This window comes from Cebus imitator, unplaced genomic scaffold (assembly GCF_001604975.1).
Source record: "Cebus imitator isolate Cc_AM_T3 unplaced genomic scaffold, Cebus_imitator-1.0 Scaffold159, whole genome shotgun sequence".
Taxonomy (NCBI): Eukaryota; Metazoa; Chordata; class Mammalia; order Primates; family Cebidae; genus Cebus; species Cebus imitator.
This window is the reverse complement of record NW_016107474.1, coordinates 558,812-574,649: the sequence shown is the minus strand read 5'-3', so window position 1 is coordinate 574,649 and position 15,838 is coordinate 558,812. Positions and strand designations below refer to the sequence as shown.

The following is a 15,838-nucleotide window of genomic DNA, read 5'->3' as shown; positions in this document are numbered from 1 at the left end:
ACCACCTGTGAGAGGAGGCTGCGGGTGTCTGTTCTCCGACCTGGCTTTCCAGTGGGCTTGCCATCACTCCCGTAGGAGGGTGAGTTCAAGGACTGCTGTTCCCCTGGGCTTCCCACGTCAAGGGGAAATGGGTACTTCATGCATTTGACTAACACATACAGAGTAATCATCTAGCTTTATGGACTACTTACTGGGCACTCGGAATTGGGAATTGTACCAGGTGTAGAGGATTCAGGGGGCAAATCCAAAGCAAATATGACCTACACCCTAATGGGGATATCAGGTTTAAATAAATCATTACAGAATTTGTTATACAATTAAAGTTGTGATTAGAGCTACAAAGGGAGGGCAGACTATGAGAAAATTTAAGAAGAAACAGGCTCACTTAAAACGAGGAGTTAGAGGGGAGTGTGTGAGGGTGTGATGAGGTGAAACCATGGCGGGTGGCAGAGATTATTTAGGTGCTGAGATAGGAAGTTCCTTGCTTGTACTTTCTTTCTAGCTGTTTCCTTAACCTGGATCCAATCATGGGAGACATCACACAAAATAATTGACCTATAATCTTAAACTATGTCATGATCATGAAAGACAGAACAAAGCTGAAGAATTTTTCCAGATTAAAGAAAGCTAAAGAGACATGAGATCTGAGGCGACATTAAATCCTGGATTGGATCCTGAACCAAAATATTTTTTTTTGCAATAAAAAAACAGTGCAATAATTGGATAAATCTGAATAAGTTGCGTTGATTAGATAATTTTTAATAGTATTAATTTCATGATTTGATCATTGTTCTGTGATTCTGTAAGAGAGAAAAAAAATTCTTGTTTTTAGGAATTAATTCACTGAAGATGAGAGGAAAAGGGGCATTGAGTCTGCAATTTTCTCTTAAATAGTTAGGGAAGGGAGGAATAATTAAGTAAATGTGATAATGTGTTAACATTTGAAAAATTTGTACTAAAAGTATAAATGAATTACCTGCATTCTTTTTGTAACTTTCCTGTAAGTCTCAATTCATTTCAAGATAAAAACCCTGTATATTACAGAAGACAGATTTACAGAACAAAGGCTTTAGAATCAGACCAATCTGGATTGGAATGTGTGAGTCCAGACTGACTGGCAGTGATGACCTTAAATATGTTATTTAGCCTCTCTGAGCTTCAGTTTTCTCATTAGTAAAATAGGAAAAATAATATCTACTTCTCAGGGCAATGTAAAGACAATGCAGTTACTATGAGTAAAATTTTACACAGTGCCACACGATGCCTGAGCCTTCCTGCAAGGTACCTCTGAGGCTATCCATGACGCTTGGTCAACTTGTTGAATGACTGGTTGACAGGGATATTTTCATGCCCTGAATATCCCAGGCTTTACATGTGCACTTTTCTGCATTGGACAGCTATGCCATCAGATTCCAACTTTATCTTTAAAATACTCCTCCATCCAGGCAAGTATGATATGTATAAGTAAGACAATGTAAACCCATGGGCTAATACTCCAAAATAAGTTTTAAAATAAAGTTTACTGGCTGGGAATGGTGGCTCATGCCTGTAATCCCAACACTTTGGGAGGCTGAGGTGGTCGGATAACTTGAGGTCAGAAGTTTGAGACCAACCTGGCCAACACAGTGAAACCTCATTGCTACTAAAAAAAAAAAAAAAAATTACTGGGCATGGCAGGAGAATCCCTTGAACCAGGAAGTAGAGGTTGCAGAGAGCCAAGACTGTGCCACTATACTCCAGCCTGGGTAGCAGGGTAGCATTTTAAATAAATAAATACATACATAAATAAACTTTACTCATCAGTATTCAATTATAAATGTTAAATATATTTGCAATGGAATATTAGAAAATTAAGGGCTGGAAGCAGTGGCTCATAACTGTAATCCTAGGACTTTAGGATGCCGAGGCAGGCAGATCATGAGGTCAGGAGATCGAGACCATCCTCACTAACATGGTGAAACCCTGTCTACTAAAAAATACAAAAAAATTAGCCAAGCGTGGTGGCATGCACCTATAGTCCCAGCTACTCGGGAGGCTCAAGCAGGAGAATCACTTGAACCCAGGATGCAGAGGCTGCAGTGAGCTTAGATCATGCCATTGCACTCCAGCCTGGGTGACAGAGCAAGACTTTGTCTCAAAAAAAAAAAGAAAGAAAAGAAAAAATAATTAGAAGAAATGCACATTGACGGTCTCATCCAAAGATTAAATCACACAGACAAAAAAATCTTTTGGGAAGAGATAACATGGGGAGAAATGCCAGATGTGGGTGGCGGGGGATGGAGGCAGCAAACCACCTTGCCATGTAAGTACCGATGCAACAACCCTGCATGATCTGCACATGTACCCTACAACCTAAAGTACAATAAAAAAATACTCCATAGAAAACTTAAATGAGAATAAAACCAAACTAAAAGCTTGACATCTTTGTCTTTTCCAAAGTGGCTCCTTGTTCAGCTGCAGCTCAGAAGAGCATTCTCTTTGCGAACTCAGTTCCGGGGCTTTGGAGAGATTGCATGGAGAGGGAAGAAGCAAAATATTAATAAAAAGACAAGGAGTACTTTCTGGTGGGAAACTGAGACAGGTGAGGGGTTTGGGCTAGAAGCAGAAGTAGGCTGGGAGAAACTGCAGAGGAGATGTGAGGAGACACTACTCTGAGTTAGAGAGTGGATCGGTTTTAACATTTTTGAAGAAAACGGTGCTCCTTTACATTTACTTTGAAGTCTCAGACTGAGCCTTATTTGACAGTACTCAGCAACTGCTAAAGTTACGTCACCTGCTGCTTCCACCTTCCTTCTTAGCTCCCAGTGTGGTGATATTCTTGGAAGATAATCAAGAAGGGCTTTTCCTCCCCAACAGTCATTCCCCTAAGTCTTCCGTTAATGTACTAAATTTGGTGCTGCCATGTCCTAACCAGGACAGAAAAAAAAGAAGAAAAAAACCCCCAGGATCAGTCATTCTGGCAGGAATGGATTAGGTAAGATTTGGCGGGGAAATGGTATTTTTACTGTTGGATACATTTTATAACCGTAGGCTATATTTTACTTTTCGAAATGCACAGCTTCTAAATTACACTGGCTATACCTGACCTCTATTAACCCCTGGAAGCTTTACATCTTCTCAGTCCCACTATGAAGAAGTGTTATAAGTTGGTTCTTTCTTTTATTTTAAATAAGGAGAACGATGTTGATAAAGCTTACCCACTTAAATCCACATGGTGCTTGGAAAAAAGTCATCGCCTTTATTAATGCAGAAAGCCCATGTGACTCTTATCCAATGTGGACGATTATCTTTTCTCTTTTTCTCTTTCCTTCTCCCTGGAGGTTTTATGGGGATAAGCCTCTATCTGCTTTTTAAGAGGGCTACCTGCTGTCACAGAATCCCCAATCGTTATCACCGAAGTACCTTGGTGGTGTTTTGAGATGTCATGTACTTGATATTTTCCTTTTCAGTCTAGTAAGCCCTTTGGGATCTTTCAAGATAAAACTATTTCATAAATGTAGCTGTATTACAGAGTAAAATGCTTTAGAGGGGACCTCAAGGAAATTACATTAGCCTATGCCTCTCTTTTATGGAGCTCCACCATTTAGATTGTTTTATTAACACAGAGCAGGCCTACTATGGATTTATGAGATCGCAGTGATCTCCACTCCTTTTTCTTGTTAGCCTGTGTTCCTGTTCCTGTGTTTGAGGGCCATACTGTAAAAATCCAGAGTCGCAGCATTGTGCACACAAAGCGACTCAGGAGGTTTCAAAAGCTGCAGCTCCCCCAAGCACTGGTATTCTCTGTGTGAACAGCGGCATGTGGGATTCCTACAGAGGAGCCATTGATGTTGAATTGCTGTGTCTAACTGTGAGAGCAGGCTGGGGGTCTCTGTTCTCTGACCTGGCTTTCCAGTGGCCTTGCCACTGCTCCTGTAGGAGTATGAGTACCTGGGCTTCAGAAGTCAGGCAGGAAAATGCTGTTCCCCTGGGCTTCCCACCTCAAGGGGAAATGGGTACTTCATGCATTTCACTAACACATTCAGTGTAATCATCTAGCTTTAAGGACTGCTTAGTATGCACTGGGAATTGTACTAGGTGTTGAGGATTCAGGGGACACATCTGAAGATTACATGTCACCATGGAGCATACATCCTAATGAGGAAGTTAGGTTTAAATAAATCATTTTAGAATTTGTTATATATTACAGTTATATAAGGAGAAGACAGACTATGAGATAATGTAAGAGGAAACAGACTCACCTAAAATGTGGAGTTAGAGGGGAGTGTGTGAGAATGTGATGGGGTGAAACCACAGGAGAGGACAGGGATCATGTAAGATACATTGAGAAAGGAAATTCCTTGCTTGGACTTTCTTTCCAGTTATTTCTTTAACATTATACTTGTCGGCTATAGGGATAAAGATCAGGAAGTATTATGTGTTATCAGAAAAATACACAAATGACCATTTGTTAATTAAAAATAACTTTTACAAAAGAAAGAAAAACAATTTAAAAATTTTCTAAATTCTTATTTTGCTCATATATCATTTCCCTACTTTTTAAAAAGATAGGTGTCTTGGGTTCTAGGTCATTAGTGACCATTAGTAAATGAAATTCTTTAAAGTTTACATTTGTTCCTATTTCACATGTCTTACATTTCACAGCAAATCAAGCTCAGCACTGTTATAAGATACTGACACCTTGAGATCTGAAAAACCAGAAGACTTCAATGAAACCACCAGTTTTCAGAAATGAAACATGGACAGAAGAAACGTCACCAGGTGTGTTGCTTGGCTTTCACGACTTCATTGCACTGGCCAGGGGTTCAGAGTTTCACCTGCATATTTGTCAGATTCTCTTCTAGATCTGAACCCGCACTCCCATCCATCTTCTGCCATACAAGTTGCATGCATCCCATCCCTTCTCTAGGACCCCATCTCTCCAAATTTGGTTTGTTGGATTTTGCAAACAAAGGCATCCTATGGCTACCGTACCAAATTACTACAAATCTTGTGGCAAAAAACAATAGGGATTGATTTTCTCATGCCTCTGGAGGCCAGAAGACCTAAATCAAGGCCACATTGTTTTGGAAGTCTCTAGAAAAAGATCCTTTCTTGCTTCATCCATCTTCTTGTGGCTCTTGGAATCCTTGGCTTGGGACTGCACTGCTGTAATTTCTGCCTCTATGGTGATATCGCCCTCTGTCCTGTGTATCTATTTTCCTCTATCACTCTTCCAAGGCCACTTGAAATTCAATTTAAGATACACACAGATAATTCAGGATTATTTGATCTCCAGATCCTTAATTATATCTGCAAAGACTCTTTTTCCAAATAAGCTCACATTCACTGGCTCCTGGGATTTGACATGGATGTCTTAGCATCAGTGTTATTTTACCATGGGTTTACATCCACAAAATGGATGTTTCCCAAGGCTTCTATTAGACAGGGTTCCTCCACCATGGCACTATCGACATTTGAGGCCAGAGAGCTCTTTGTGGTGGAGGCTGTCTAGCGCATTTCAGGAGGCTGGCAGCATCACTGACCTCTTCCCACTAGATGCCAATGGCAGCCCTCATCCCGATTGTGACAACCAAAAGTCTCTAGACACTGCCTTTTATTCCCTGCAGAGGAAAACTGACCCTCAGTTGAGAACCAAAGATAGGATCAATTACCACAGTACCATAGACCAGTTTGTTCTCATTCCTGGCTGTACAGTGGAGTCACGTGGGTAACTTTGAAAAACACTGAGAGAAGAGTCCACCCTGGAGGGTCTAATTTAGTTAGTCTTGGGTGAGGCCTAAGCATCCGTAGATTTTTTGTAAGTCTCCTGCTTATTCTCATGGACAAAAGAATGTGAATTGCTGATATGATATAGACAGTAGGGGCATCCTAACAATTTGTTCAATTGCAGCAAGCTCATTTCAACTCCTTTGCAAAGCATCGGGGGCCTTCACTTTATTAAGTATTGAGAAGATTCACCCAGTGAAAGGAAGCCTACAGAAAAGAATAACGTATTCCTTCCTTCCTAGTCTCCATTTCCTCAGAACCAGGGGTTGGCGACGTTTCCTTTTCCAAGGATGGCCTCTGAGGTGGGCACCTGAGAAGAAGGGCAGCTATAAGCCCAAGACCTGAGTGTCAGGCCTGGGGACCCTCTCCTCATTAAGTTGCGGTGGGAAGTCCCACTTCATCTCTGGGCCTCAGTGCCCTTGTGGGGAAGGTGGAATGTGAGCTGGGATGAAGCCTGGGTCGGTTTCAGCTGCTCTGTGCTGGTGACAGCTCAGGGGGTGTGGGGAGGCAGCGGCAGTTGCAGAGTCATGTGGTTATGGACAGATCCATAGAAACAGAGCATCTGCTTTGGCCCTCAACTGTAGCTCACAGGTGTTGTTGCCAAGGCAGAATCCAAAGTGGAACGTTCCAGCAATGAAAGAGCTATCCATATTTTGTATTACCCTTTTTACCTCTCCAAATCACAACATAAAATAGAAACGTGTGTACTAAAAAATGATTTAATAGACTTGTATTAACAATGGTTATTTTTTAAAAAGAAAAAAAATTACAACCTTGCTACAGACAAACGAAAGACAAAATCTTCTCTAGGATGGGATTATACAAAGAAGCTCCCTAGAAGACATCAGAAATGAACCTCTATGAAACTTGGGTGCCCACTGCTCTTTGTTTCTGCTTTGCACATTCTTGTGGTTACTCTACCTGCTACATTGAAATGGAAACTGAAGGTGCTATTTTGTTTGTGAAGCCCAGAAGGTGAAAAAAGATTGTTCTTGAGAGGGAGTGGACAGCTTTTGCCTGTGATTGCACCATGCTTTGCATTGGGCCTGTTTATAGACATTGTCCTTTTTCACCCTCTCCAGCTTCCCACGTCTCCCCTTGTCTCCAGACTTACTTCCCACAACCCACTCAAGGTTTCCACTGCAGAATTTAACAGGCACTCACCTCTTTCCCATGTCTGTTCCTACCCATGTCTTCCCATTATCAAGACAAACAGGACCACCGTGAACCAACATGCTCACGCCCAAAGCATAGAAATTCTCCTTGAATCCTCTCTCCTAATTGCCATGAGCAATTCTGCAGCAACTGTCCATTACATCATCAATATACGTCCCTCATCCTGCTGCTTCTCATCACCCAACCACACCCCGCCCCGTGCCATCACTCTCTTACTCATCTCTCACATGAACCACTGCAGAGGCTCCCTTGTGATCTCCCTGCTTTTGCATTTGCTCTCCCTACTGGCATTCTTGATCCATCATCCAGAGAATGTTTTTAAAACATAAATAGGATTGCAGCACCTTACTGCTCGAAACCCTTCAATAGAATGTAAAATGGTAAAGCCACTGTGGAAAACAGTTTAGCAATTAAAAAATAAAATAAAATAAAACAAAACATGCAATGATATAACCCAGACATTGCACTTTTGGGTGAATTCATCTCAGAGAAGGAAAACTTCCATCAAAAGAAAAATCTGTACACAATTGTGCATAGCTGCCTTACTCATACATGCTAAAACTGGAAGCAAACCAGATGTCTTTCAGCAGGAAGATGGTTAAAAAAAAAACCAACCCTGTGGTACATCCATGCCATGCAATACTATTCAGAGATATAAAGGAATTTATAAACGTATATAGCAAATAAAACCTTTGCAGGTGGAATTTGGGTTGTTAACCAGCGGACCTTAACATAAGAAGAGGCGCCTAACTTATCCAGGTGAACCCAATGCAATCACAAGGCTCCTGAAAAGAGATGCAGCTTTTGAGGCTTTGAAGATAAAGGAAGGGGCTGTGAGCCTCTAGAAACTAGAAGAGGGAGGGAAGTGGATTCTGCCTGGGTCTCCAGAAAGGAACAAAAGCCACGCAGACATACACAGTTTAAGTCACAAAGTTTGTCGGAAATTCTTAGAGAAAAAATTGAAAACTAATACAGGAGGCAAAACAGCATTTCCAAGCCCTCCCAAAATCATCATGCAGGTTTGAATGAAATGAATGTCCTTTAATTATATTGCCATCACCAATGCTTTCCCGTGTCTGTCATCTTTTTAAACAAAACAGGAGTTTAAAATGTAGAAAAGATTCAGGAAGGTAAACATGAATTGTAAAGTAGAGGCTTTCCAAATTACAGGGGAAATTTTCTTGTTGTGTATGTGCCATAACTGTGAAAGATAATTATTTATATCCAAAAGAGAAATGTCAGGTATTGGTTACAGCTGTCAGATCATGAACACTGCTGGGGAAGCCTTCTTACTCACCAAAATACTATCTGATGTAGACTTCAGCAACACTAGAGAAGTCTAAGCACATTTTAAATTTGATCTCCAGTCTCCTCGCTTTTGCATCAGAAAAATCCTGGGGGTAGATTTCGTTCACTCATAACCACTTAAACATCCTTCCAGATGGAAGGCTTCATTCGGACCTCAGGCTGTGTACTCCTAAAATGTGCTCATTCACCCAGGTGAAGGCCCCTGAAGGCCTTCAGGTAGGGCATGCCTTGCCTTATTGGTCCCAAGTTAACCGTCTCTCTTTCTTGCTTTCCACCTGACTGCTACTGGTCCCTGAAGACAATGGAGCCTGTAAATGGATTTTTTGGTTTTTTTTTTTGAGATGGAGTTTCACTCTTGTTACCCAGGCTGGAGTGCAATGGTGTGATCTCGGCTCACCGCAACCTCCACCTCCTTGGTTCAAGCAATTCTCCTGCCTCAGCCTCCCAAGTAGCTGGGACTACGGGCATGAGCCACCATGCCCAGCTAATTTTTGTATTTTTAGTAGAGACAGGGTTTTACCATGTTGACCAGGATGGTCTCGATCTCTTGACCTCATGATCCACCCGCCTCGGCCTCCCAAAGTGCCTGAGATTACAGGCGTGAGCTACTGTGCCCAGCCTGGATGTTTTGAACTTAGATTCTCTACAGACCTTCAGACCTAGCTATCTAATGCCTGTTTACTATCTCCATGTGTGAATCCTTTCACCACTCAACTTGACCATGTCTAAGGTTGTACCCATGTCTTCCTCTCAAATTGGGTCCTCCCCCACTGCATTTTCCATCTTGGTGAACCATTCCCTCAAATAAGCCATTTTTTTTTAGGACAATGTTGTCACATTTCTTCTCTGGCGCATCTTCCCAACATTGGACCATCACTAGGTTCTTTCCACTCTGCCTTCTAAATTTTTCCTCACTTCAGACTCTCCTTTCTATCCACACTGCCTCTGCTGAAAATGATGCTTAAATGGGGGACTTTAAGGCAGCTCATATTTATCAAGCGTGAATGATATACTAGATAAGGTTTTAAGCACTTCTGTGTGAAGGGTCTCAGCTGTTCCTCCCAGGAAAATTAAGTAGGTATTCAAGTTATTCTCACTTTTTGGTGCTAAGAGAGGTCAAGAATGTTTTCCAAGGTCTGATAGCCAGGAATGGGTAGAACTGGGATTTTAGGTTAGGTAGGGCTCACAGCAGATTCTGAGTACTTAGTTAATAATTTGTGAGTTTACTAAAAGTAAGACAGAACTGAGGCTCCTCATCCACCTCTGCCATCTCTCAGACAAGTGTGGATACCTCAGGCCAGGCAGATTAAGAAGAAAGTGAAGAGGAGTCTTCCACAGGACTCCCTTTATCTTGCCTTATGAAGAAATAAACATTGACAAAATTATGTGTGTACATTTTCCAGTCGTCATGTCTCAAAAAGAAGCAGTAACTGATCACAGCGGAAAAAGCTTGAGAAATATTAATTGTAGTAACTAATACTAGAGATCATTTATTAAGTGCTCATCATTGGCCAGGCATTTCCTAGGCAGTTTCTAGATATTATCCCACTTAATGCATATAAAATCCTTGTGAGAAAATGAAGCTCATAAAATCTAGGGAATTTGTAAATATCACATTAATAAATGATTATGCATCCAGACCTTTCTCAGTCAAAAGCTCGTGTTCTTAATTGCTAAAGCATACTGCCCTGCACATTTATTCAGCCCAGAGAGGGGACTCAGAAGATAGCAGGGGGCCATGTGCAAGTTGTGGGTACTTGGGAGGCACCTGACTTCTCTAAGTTTGTCATTTGTAAAGTGGGCATGCTACAGCCAACATGCTACTGGCCTTTATCTATCCTGAACTTCCAATATCTGACACCATTGACTTGGAAATTTTTTTAGTTAGCAAAAAGTGGTGTGACTCCAGTGCCCTCAGCCCTGCCATGACTGCCATGTTTGGAAGGAAAATGCACTTATTTCTTCAGATCAGTTTTACATAAAAGAATTACCAGAAACTTTTATTTGTCCCCCAAAGAACGACCAATATCTTCTTATTTTCCTTGCAGCTAGATTTAGTCATATGGCCAATAGTTGGGCAAGGAGATATGAGGAGAGGTGGTGGATGCAACTTTCCACTTGTATACTTCAAGAAAAGAGATGTGGCTCCCCTTTCCTTTTTCCCACTGACTGGGATAAGATGTGGATGTGGTGGTTAATTGCCAAGGGCCATGAGGGTACAGGCTATATTCCACAAATGACATAAAATAAGAGGGAAGCCAGATTTACAAGATTCAGCTTCCTTTGTGAGATCGACACGGGCAGAACATGAGGTCAGGAGTTCAATACCAGCCTAGCCAATATGGTAAAACCCTGTCTCTACTAAAAATACAAAAATTAACTGTGCATGGTGGTGTATGCCTGTGGTCCCAGCTACTCGGGAGGCTGAGGCAGAAGAGTCGCTTGAACATGGAGGCAGAGGTTGCAATGAGTCAAGATCACGCCACTGCACTACAGCTTGGGTGACAGAGTGAGGCTCCATATCAAAAAAAAAAAAAAAAAAAAGATTCAGCTTCCTATACATCTTTCAGACAGACTGTACTTCTCTCCATCTCTGTCTCTACTTTATCTCTAAGTGACACAGTGGGGCCTCCATGTCAACCTAGAACTGCTCCTGCCTGAACCATCACTTGAGAGAGTAATATGCATTTATCTTATTGAAGCCACTTACATTTGAATCTTTGCTATGGCATCCAAACCCATATCCTAACTAATAGAAATCCACTGAACCACAGGCTATTGAAAAAGTACTTTTTAAAGCTTATCTTATGCAAATTTTCCAATGCGAAAGAAACTGGCATATTCTAGGGATAGTAAGAGATTTGTTTTGGCTCTGCTCAACGTAAGCCTCTGGTAAGAGAAGTCATCAGGGGCTGGGACATGAAGGATGGGCTCTGCTGTGTTAAAGAAAATGGACCTAAACGTGGGGGTAATGATGATCCAAGAGGAGTTCCAAAGGGTGGTACAGGATACACCTGAGCTTGGATACATACAGCCGCCATTTGGAGCAGAAATTAGAGAGTAAAGGCTAGAATTAGGAACAAAAGTTTGCAAGCAAGAGAGAATGGCGGTTTAGACCTAGGCTGAAGATGAGGATAGAGAGACGCAAATCTGTCACAGAGAAGTAGAAGGATAATTGTTAAGACCTGCCTGACTGGTGGATAGGTAAGAGGAGCCTGCAGAAACACCAAGAAACATGCCCATATTTGCGCTTTTGGAAACAGCATGGTGAGTAGCACCCTTGATTTGCTAAAATAGAAAGCATGCACTAGGAACAAAAAAAAGGTTTGGGTCTGGCTTGAGGGTGGAGGTTGGTGGGCTGATTATGAGTTCAACTTTGCACTTGAAGAGTCTGATGAGCTGTGGGACATCCAAGAGGCAGTGTCTAGCACACAGAGTTAAAAAAAATAATAAATCCAAGAATGAATGTCAGTGATGACATAAACTCTTGCATCATAGTAGTATTTGATGATGCTGGGTGGAGGACACACACAATGTATTTTTTGTGTGTCTTTGTTTACATTGCAAGCCCCTCCTGGGGAAGAAGCTTTCCACTTCTTTCTTGTGTGGCATTTTTGAGCAGAGATTGCCTTAGATTCAGGGTGAACTACAGGAATGCAGTAGCTGCTTGTGATGGAGAGAATCTCAGCAATGACTACATGCTGTATCTTCTAGTGCAGCTTCTTTCAAAGTTTATTTTCCTCTAATGCAATTGTATCAGTTTTTGTCCCCCCACTGTATTCACAGCACCTAACACAGTGACTGATTCACAGTAGATGCCAAATAAAAACAAAAATGAATGCATGTTTAATGAACTGCCACCTGTATATGCTTTAAAATCTAGCTGCTTAGAAACTGCAGGCCAAAAATGTTTTTGATGAAAGCATGCACCACTACACCCAGTAGGGTTAACCAGACAACCCATAACCATAAACTAAATGGATAATGATGAAGCTAAAATATTAATCATTTATAAGTAAAAAGCAAGTACAGGCATTAAAATCCAGGACCTACTTAACTCTGATAATGCACTGATAACACCCTTCTTGAATGCTTTAGGAATTCTGGAAATCTATGTTTGCAAGTGAATGACGGTGATTCTTCTCCTTTGCCAAACAGTGTGAGGCAGGCATCTTGCTTAATTAAACAGCAAATTAAAATCATCAATAAACTCTAAGACTGCTTGGATAAAGAATCTGGCAGTTCCTCAAAAGGTTAAAAACAGAGTTACCACATAACCTAGCAATTCTACTCCTAGGTAGATCCAGATCCATACCAAAGCTTACAGGCAAATTTTCATAGCAACATTATTCAAAGTCACCCCAAAGTGGAAACGACTAAAATGTCCATCAACCAGTGAATGGATAAACAAATGTGATACATCCAGGCAACAGAATATTACTTGGCAATGCAAAGAATGAAGTACTGACACTTGCTACAATAGGGATGAACCTTTAAATACTATACTAAGTGCAAGAAGGCAGGCACAGAAGATCAGATACTATATTCAGTTTCTATAAAATTCCCATAAAAGGCAACATGACTGAGACCGAATGAGATTTTTGATTGCCAGGAGCTCAGGATGCGATGGTGGAAAATGAGGTATGACTCAGATAGAGTGTGTTTTTTCCAGGAGATTTCAAAAACAATGTTCTAAAATTCATTGTGGTCATGGTTGCACAATTCTGTGAATAGACTGAAAACCATGGAGGTGTACACTTTAAATGAGTGAACTCTATGGTATATGAATTATATCTCAATAAAGCTGTCATTTTTAAAAAAAACTCTAAGAGGCCAGGTGCGGTGGCTCACGCCTGTAATCCCAACACTTTGGGAGGCCAAGGTGGGCAGATCACTTGAAGTCAGGAGTTGGAGACCTGCCTGGCCAACATGGCGAAACCCTGCCTCTACTGAAAATATAAAAATTAGTTGGGCATGTTGGCACATGCTTGTAATCTCAGCTACTTGGGAGACTGATACAGGAGAATCACTTGAATCCAGGAGGTGAAGGTTGCAGTAAGCAGAGATCGTGCCATTGCACTGCAGCCAGAGCAACAAGAGTGAGACTCTGTCTCAGAAAAAAACTCTAAGAACAAAGGCTCATTTGGTACGTTACTAGACTCTGGTAGCCTTCAGGCATAGGTAGCAAAAAATTTCTATGGAAGAGCACACGATTACAAGCACTTTGTTACTCTGGATAAGTTATTTCAACTTTGAAGCCTTGGTTTTGTCTCTTGCAGGACAGAAGCACAGCAGGTGCTACTGGTGTGTGCTCACATCCCTGTACATCACCAGAGGCTTTCTGGAAGCCTCTAAATCTCTGTACCTGAGGACTTTCTCTAGCCACAGAAACATGCTCACTCCCTTCCCTTCTGCAGGGTGAACTGAAGTTCTGGGAAGTCGACTTCCCTGAAAGCAGCTCTGAATTAATTACAGAGTTGCAGGAGCAATACCCAGCTTCCTCACCGACTGTGTGGTACAGCTCAAAGGTGTGTTCTAAATTGTCCCCAGACATGCCAAGGAGGGCTGCATCCCAGGTTCCCGCAGTGACGACCTGCCTTTCCATGTACCCTGGTGTTGGCTGCCTTGCCTTCCCCAGCTTACTTTCTTCATTCCCTACCAGTGCTTCCTGGCATTACCTACCAAATAAGCTATCCCAGCACATAAACGTCTGAGTCTGCTTCTGAAGAAGACTAACCTGAACTAAAGGATAATCAGAGTCCCTTCCTCTTAGGTCTATTGGAAGGAAGACATAAAATAGTATAAGGAGAGATTTCAGCACTATGTCTGGCCACTTAACAACTGTTACCTATTATCACTATTATTAGTATTACTGTTGTTATGACTAAAACCAAATAATCGACTTGAATTGTTTATCAGATCTCGGCCCATCTGGAAGCCTGTCTTGGCTTTCCTACATACGTGAGACATGCCAAGCCAGTATCGTGCTTATTATTTCGCCACTGAGCTCCCAGTTAATTATTTTCCATCCAATTGACTCCAGGTTTTCAAAGACTTTATCTAGCAAACTGCACAGATTAAGTAATAATTTATTTTCTCACCCATGTTTTATTAATCAAAGGCATATGTAACTGCCAATCAGAGCTGCTGATCAGAATTAAATTACTAAGTTCACCATGCAGAGCTAATATCATTTCAGTCAAAAGCAAAACATCTTGATGTTTTTGTTTGTGAAGCTTTATCACTTGAAAATGTAAGATTATATTAGATTTTCTGAAATATTTAAAATAGCTTGCAGACCTTCATTGCTACCATCGAGGTCTCCTAAGACCTAAAAACCCCATGTTGGCCATTGCTGATCTAATAAACCAAAATTCATTAGGAAGTATGTCTGTTTTTGCTAAAAAAATTGGAGCAATAAAACCTTTATTGCCATATTTGGCAATAACCTTTCTGTGTATGATGAGAAAATAAAGGATAAATGAATATTTAGTAATGTATTTTTTATCTTGACCTTTTCACAATGAACTATCCACAAATCTAAGAGAGGCTGGATTACACTAAGATGCTAGCCCACACCAAGTTTCCTGCTATAATATCAAGAGATCATAGTCTATGAGGAAAATGAAGGAGAAAGAAACAAGCAGTTTGGAACAGTACAGAAAAGGGGATATCTAGTTCTCTATAACTTAAAACAAATGGAACTTGCTGCCAGTATGTTCACAAGCAGATGTGCTAACCATTTGCTTAGCTCTCTGAATTTACTCTCCCTTCTATACCCTGCTCGGTCCTCAGGCAGAGCAAAGGGCACCCTTGTCTTCTGGTTTCCAGCTAGCCTCAGTAAATTATAAGAACTAGTGAGCAATTGGAGATGGAAGGAGAACAAGACAGGGTGTCAGTTCTCCTGGTTCCCTTCCTAAGGTTTCATACAGATCAGCATCTTCTGGCACCAGAGGGTAGAGAATGGTGGACAGTGGATCTGGAGGGGCCAATGGGCTGCCGTTGGCCCACCAGGATTCCTAATATGTAAAATAAATAAAAAAAGTTCACAGGGTTTGTATGAGAATTGAATCATCTGAGTCAAAGAAAATTGATTGCACTGCCTAACATGGAATAAATACACAGAGATTAGCTACTGTTATTATATTCAATTCTGCATTATATTCAAGGATCTGCAGAAAAGTTATGGTTATTCTCTGCTTTGTGAATAACAAGAAGCACCGTTTCTCCTTGCAGGGTTGAGGGCCCCGCAGGGTCATGGGGTGAGCCTTATGCTGTGCTGAGGTGCAGGATCTGAGAAATAAAGAGACAGGACACAGAAGTACAAGGGAAATGCAGCTGGGCTCAGGGGGCCACACCACCTATAAGCGGAGTCAGGCGAGGTCCCGAATGTCCAGAAGCATGAGTATTTATTGTGTATAGGTTAGGGGGCAGGGCAGTGAGTGAAATCATCTTTAAGGATAGTGATAGGGTCATGAGCAATAAAATATAGGGTCCACACCCATTAGGTCACATAGGCCAGGAGGTGGACAGTGTGCAGCAAGGGACCCGTTCCCATGAAGGCAAGGGCCGTGTGCAGTAAGGG

General features: G+C 41.5%; 1 protein-coding gene and 1 long non-coding RNA gene across 4 annotated transcripts in view; one reads left to right on the top strand and one right to left on the bottom strand.

Moving 5' to 3' along the window:
* The window catches only part of CDH13 (cadherin 13), a 1,196,315-nt gene that overhangs the window by 852,989 nt on the left and 327,488 nt on the right, over nt 1-15,838 (bottom strand). The window lies entirely within an intron of this gene.
* LOC119473431 lies at nt 12,924-14,745 on the top strand. The gene is made up of 2 exons (XR_005202645.1): nt 12,924-13,032; nt 13,533-14,745. It is a non-coding gene; the product is annotated as an uncharacterized LOC119473431 (long non-coding RNA).